Here is a 6000-nt window from a genome sequence, read left to right on the forward strand (position 1 = left end):
ACAGGGATGGGAGTGAGGATGGGGATGGGGACGGGGATGGGGACGAGGATGGGCATGGGCATAGGGATGAGGATGGGGACAGGAATGGGGATAGAGATGAGGATGACAATGAGGACAGGGATGGCAATGGGAAAAGGGACAGGGATGAGGACGGAGATGGAAATGAGGATGGTGATGGGGACAGAGATGAGAATGGGGACAGGAATGGAGGTGGGGATGAGGATGGGTGCCAGTCCAGGGGTGACCCTGCTCTGCTTTCCCCCTCAGTGCCCCAGAAGCTGGAGTTCCTGCAGCTCTTCAGCATGACCACACAGCAGCAGAAGGAGGAAATGCTGAGCCAGAAATGGCGCAAACGCTGGTGGATGCTGCGGGAGAGGAGCCCCTCACCACCAACGGTGCAGAGCAAGTGCCGCACACCCACCCCGTGCTTCCCGCTCTCTACCCACCACAGCACTGATGAGATGAACAACAGCCCCAACTTTGAGGAGAAGCAGCACTTCCTCACCATCTTCAACCTCATGCACATCAGTGCTGAGAAGAGGAAAGGTAATAATAGCCATGCCTCATACACACTGGGGGCTGGCCATGGCTGGGGTGGTCCCCACTCCCTGGTTTGGGGGGTGCTATGGAGGGGTTCTGCCTGGGGCTGTGAGCTTGCTCTGCTGAGCAGGGGCTACACTAAACCTCAGATTCCCATGCTACAGACAAGGAGAAGCTGGGGGAGATGCTCCAGGTCATGAAGCAGAAGACCACACTGGCCCCTGTGGTGGTGAAGACCTCCCCATGGGACAGCCCCAGCAGCCCCACCACTGGTAAGCACCACCAGTCTTTCCCTGGCTCTTGGCCACCGGGAGCATCCCTGCCCAGTGGGATGGGGGCACGGCTTTGTCTTGCTGGGGGACATGGAGCTCCAACAGCAGCTGACTGCTCCTCTACCCAAAGAGGTGCCAGTGCCACAACTCCTGCTGGATCTGGATAAACCTGTGGGTTTTGCTGTCTCCATGCCAGGGGTCCAGTCGGAACGGTTCCAGGGAGATACCCCCCAAAAGGGGAAGGACCCCCTGCCTTCTCACACAGAGGGGGATGGCCCAAGACAGCCCCTGCCCTGTAGCTGTTGCGCAGAGGTAGGGGACCAAAAAGACGACGAGGGTTGGAAGCGAGTTCCAGTTTGATGTCATGGGAAACCCTCCCCCCTTCCTGCCCTGCTTCCCCAGGTGTCCCTCCGTAATAGGTTTGAGGCCCTGGATCTTGAAGGAGAGGTAGGTGAGAATGTGGGGCAAGGCCAGCCCACAAGGCCACATAGGAAAAGGGGGTCGACTTTGCACCTCAAGACTGCCTCTGGTAAGAAAGAAAGAAGGGTCATTGTAGTAGGGGATTCCCTTCTGAGAGGAACAGAGGGCCCGATATGCAGAGTTGACCCTCATCATAGGGAAGTGTGTAGTCTGCCTGGAGCCCGGATCAGGGATATCACCAGGGAGCTCCCCAACCTGGTGCACCCGACAGACTACTACCCGCTGCTGGTCTTCCAGACAGGTGGGGAGGAAGCTGCTTCCCGCAATCTGAGGGGGATGAAGAAAGACTACAGGACCTTGGGGCGGATGGTGAAAGAGTTTGGGGCTCAAGTGATCTTCTCCTCTCTCCTTCCATCTTCCACTGATGATGTGGGAAGGAATGGGAAGATTCAGTTCATGAACAATTGGCTTCGAGACTGGTGCTACAGGCAGGGCTTTGGATTCTTTGATAACGGCTGGTTTTATAGGGCACCAGTCTGGACAATGACAAGTGAGAAAGGTTTGTCTCACAGAGACAAAAGGATGCTGGGGCACGAATTAGCAGGGCTCATTTGGAGAGCTTTAAACTAGATTCGAAGGGGGATGGGGTTGTAGCTGGGCTTGCCCCAGTGGGGCAGCGCTCCAGAATTAATGAAGACTGGGAGGCCTCCTATAATCCTAGGGTGAAATCGGTGTGCTCAGCTCGCTCCCTGAAATGTCTGTACACCAATGCGCGCAGCATGGGAAATAAGCAGGAGGAGTTGGAAACCTGTGTTAAGTCAGGAGACTATGATCTGGTGGCAATTACAGAGATGTGGTGGGACAGCTCACATGACTGGAATATAGTCATGGAGGGCTATGTCCTTTTCAGGAAAGACAGGCCAGCCAGGAGGGGTGGTGGGGTTGTTCTTTATGTGCGGGAGGAACTACAATGCACCGAGTTCTGTCCAGGGACAGATGACGAGCGAGTTGAGAGTCTGTGGGTGAGAATTAAGGGGCAGGCTGGCAGGAGTGATACTGTTGTGGGTGTCTGTTACAGACCACCAGATCAGGGTGAGGAAGTTGACGAGGCCTTCTACAGGCAGCTGAGAGCGGCCTCACAGTCACAGGCTGTGGTCGTCGTGGGGGATTTTAACTTCCCTGATGTTTGCTGGAAGGACCGCTCGGCAACCCAGCCACAGTCCAGGAGGTTCCTCCAGTGTATGGATGATAACTTCCTCCTGCAAATGGTGGATGAGCCGACCAGGAGAGGAGCGCTGCTGGATCTCATCCTCACTAACAAGGAGGATCTGGTCGAAGCAGTAAGGGTTGAGGGCTGCCTTGGTTGCAGCGACCACGAGATGGTGGAGTTCAGGATCTTGTGTGGTAGGACTAGTAGAATACCAAGTAGAATTGCAACCCTGGACTTTAGCAGGGCAAACTTTGGCCTTTTCAAGCAATTGCTAGGGGAAATCCCATGGGCAAGGCTGCTTGAAGGTAAAGGGGCCCAAGATAGTTGGTTGACATTCAAGGACTGCTTTTTCCGTGCTCAAGATCGGAGCATCCCGACAAGTAGGAAGTCAAGGAAGAGGGCCAAGAGACCTGCGTGGCTAAATAGGGAATTGCTGGGTATGCTCAAGTGGAAGAGGAGAGTTTACAGGTCATGGAAGGAGGGGCTGGCCACTTGGGAGGAATATAAGGCTGCTGCTAGAGGATGTAGGAAGGCAGCTAGGAGGACTAAGGCATCCTTAGAATTAAACCTGGCAAGAAGGGTCAAGGACAGCAAAAAGAGCTTTTTCAAATACATGGCAGACAAAACTAACACCAGAGGCAATGTAGGCCCACTGATGAACGGGATGGGTGCCCTGGTGACAGAAGATACAGAGATGGCAGAGTTACTGAATGCCTTCTTTGTCTCTGTGTACTCTGCTGCAGGCAGTCCTGAAGAGCCCTGTACCCCTGAGACCTTAGATGAAGTCAGGTCGACGGAGCGGTTTGCCTTAGTCGATGAGGAATGGGTTAGAGATCAGTTGAGCAATCTGGACATCCATAAATCCATGGGTCCAGATGGGATGCACCCGCGGGTGCTGAGGGAACTGGCGGAAGTCATTGCTAGACCACTCTCCATCATCTTTACCAAGTCTTGGGAAACGGGAGAGGTGCCTGAGGACTGGAGGAAAGCGAATGTCACTCCAGTCTTCAAAAAGGGCAAGAAGGAGGACCCGGGTAACTATAGACCGGTCAGCCTCACCTCCATCCCTGGGAAAGTGATGGAACACATTATCCTTGGTACCATCTTAAGGCATATCAAGGATAAGAAGGTTATGAGGGGCAGTCAACATGGCTTCACCAGGGGGAAATCATGTTTGACCAATCTCTTAGCCTTTTATGAGGAAATAACACGGTGGATGGATGATGGCAGAGCGGTGGATGTGGTCTACCTTGACTTCAGCAAAGCATTTGACACAGTCTCCCACAGCATCCTCACGGCTAAAATGAGGAAGTGTGGACTGGATGATCAGGTAGTGCGGTGGACTGCGAACTGGCTGAAGGAGAGAAGCCAGAGAGTTGTAGTCTATGGGGCTGAGTCTAGTTGGAGGCCTGTAACTAGTGGAGTGCCTCAAGGGTCAGTACTGGGACCGGTATTATTTAATATATTCATCAATGATTTAGATGAGGGAATTGAGTGTACTATCAGCAAGTTTGCTGATGACACTAAGCTGGGAGGAGTGGCTGACACGCCAGAAGGCTGTGCTGCTATCCAGCGAGACCTGGACAGGCTGGAGAGTTGGGCAGGGAGTAACTTGATGAAATATAACAAGGGAAAGTGTAGAGTCCTGCATCTGGGCAGGAACAACCCCACGTTCCAGTCTAGGTTGGGGAACGACCTGTTAGAGAGCAGTGTAGGGGAGAGGGACCTGGGGGTCCTAGTGGACGACAGGATGACCATGAGCCAACACTGTGCCATTGTGGCTAAGAAGGCCAATGGCATCCTGGGGTGTATTAGAAGGGCGGTGGTTAGTAGGTCGAGAGAGGTCCTCCTTCCCCTCTACTCTGCCCTAGTGAGACCGCATCTGGAATATTGTGTCCAGTTCTGGGCCCCTCAGTTCAAGAAGGACAGGGAGCTGCTGGAGAGAGTCCAGCGCAGGGCAACGAAGACGATTAAGGGAGTGGAACATCTCCCTTATGAGGAATGACTGAGGGAGCTGGGTCTCTATAGTTTGGAGAAGAGGAGACTGAGGGGTGACCTTATAAGTGTCTATAAATATATAAAGGGGGAGTGTCACGAGGACGGAGCCAGGCTCTACTCAGTGGCAAACAATGATAGGACAAGGGGTAATGGGTACAAACTGGAACACAAGAGGTTCCACTTAAACTTGAGAAGAAACTTCTTCTCAGTGAGGGTGACGGAACACTGGAACAGACTGCCCAGGGAGGTTGTGGAGTCTCCTTCCCTGGAGACATTCAAAACCCGCCTGGACACATTCCTGTGTAACATTATCTAGGTGTTCCTGCTCCGGCAGGGGGATTGGACTAGATGATCTTTCGAGGTCCCTTCCAATCTCTAGCATACTGTGATACTGTGATACTGTGAAGATGGCAGAACCCAGCAGGTTAGACCAGCTGAGACCCCAGGAGCTACCAAGGGCTAAGGAGAGTGGCACCACACCAGCAGAGAAGCCCTGGCTTGAGCGATGGGCACCCTGGGAAAAAGGGACTGAGCATCCTCAGATATGTCAGGGGTCCGCTCCCCAAGGACATCCTGGTCTCACAGCATGAATGGCAAGAGCAAACCCTGGGAGCCCTTCATCGCTGAGGAGTTTGCCCATCAGTTCCATGAATCTGTGCTGCAGTCCACCCAGAAGGTATTGCAGAAGCACAAAGGTAATGGCAGGGATGTGGGAAGCTGGCTGGGTATTCACCGGGGTGATATCCCTGTGGGGTGGGAGACCCCCCCTCATCCCTCTCACTGGGGTTTGGCACTGCCGAGGGCACAAAATCCACTGGGAAGCTTGTTGATGGAGTATCCCAGGAGCTCACTGATGAAGCTAAGGATATAAGTTGGGATCCCAGCAGGACAGTATTCTTCCAGTACCTTAAGGGGGCCCACAAGAAATCTGGAGAGGGACTTTTTACAAAGGCCTGTAGGGACAGGCCAAGGGGGAATGGCTTTAACCTGACAGAGGGGAGACTGAGATGAGCTCTTAGGCAGAAGCTCTTCCCTGTGAGGGTGGTGAGGCACTGGCACAGGGTTCCCAGAGAAGCTGTGGCTGCCCCATCCCTGGCAGTGTTCAAAGCCAGGTTGGATGGGGCTTGGAGTAACCTGCTCTAGTGGAAGGTGTCCCTGCCTATGGCAGGGGGTTGGAACTAGATGAGCTTTAAGGTCCCTTCCAAGCCAAACCATTCCATGGTTCTGTAATACAGCTCCATCCTGCACAAGCTCATTCATTTCAATGAGCAAGGAAAACAAAGTTATTCCAGTGCACAGGGGGCAATGAAAACCCATGGAAGATGCTGCAGCCCCCCCCCAGAAAAGGGCCTGGAAGCGAGAGAATTAATACTTTGAGGAGAGCATAATTTTTTTATGCAGCCTCAGGGAGGGCAGCACTGCAGTGCGGGACACAGGGAGTGGGTGGGGGACACAGGGAGCGGGTGGGGGACATGGGGAGCGGGTGGGGGCTGACATTCGGTGCCTACAGGGGGGATGGCAGAGCAGATCCACAAGCTCATCTGCTACAACATCCCTGAG

General features: G+C 53.7%; 1 long non-coding RNA gene across 1 annotated transcript; it reads left to right on the forward strand.

Annotated features, from left to right (window-relative positions):
- Positions 1 to 423: 423 nt before the first annotated feature.
- LOC133276320 (uncharacterized) lies at positions 424 to 5778 on the forward strand. The gene is made up of 3 exons (XR_009745823.1): positions 424 to 546; positions 705 to 812; positions 5026 to 5778. It is a non-coding gene; the product is annotated as an uncharacterized LOC133276320 (long non-coding RNA).
- Positions 5779 to 6000: the final 222 nt, after the last annotated feature.

This window comes from Pezoporus flaviventris, unplaced genomic scaffold (assembly GCF_033815535.1).
Source record: "Pezoporus flaviventris isolate CSIRO_AGI_PZ_B2104156 unplaced genomic scaffold, CSIRO_AGI_Pfla_v1 ptg000044l, whole genome shotgun sequence".
Classification (NCBI taxonomy): Eukaryota; Metazoa; Chordata; class Aves; order Psittaciformes; family Psittacidae; genus Pezoporus; species Pezoporus flaviventris.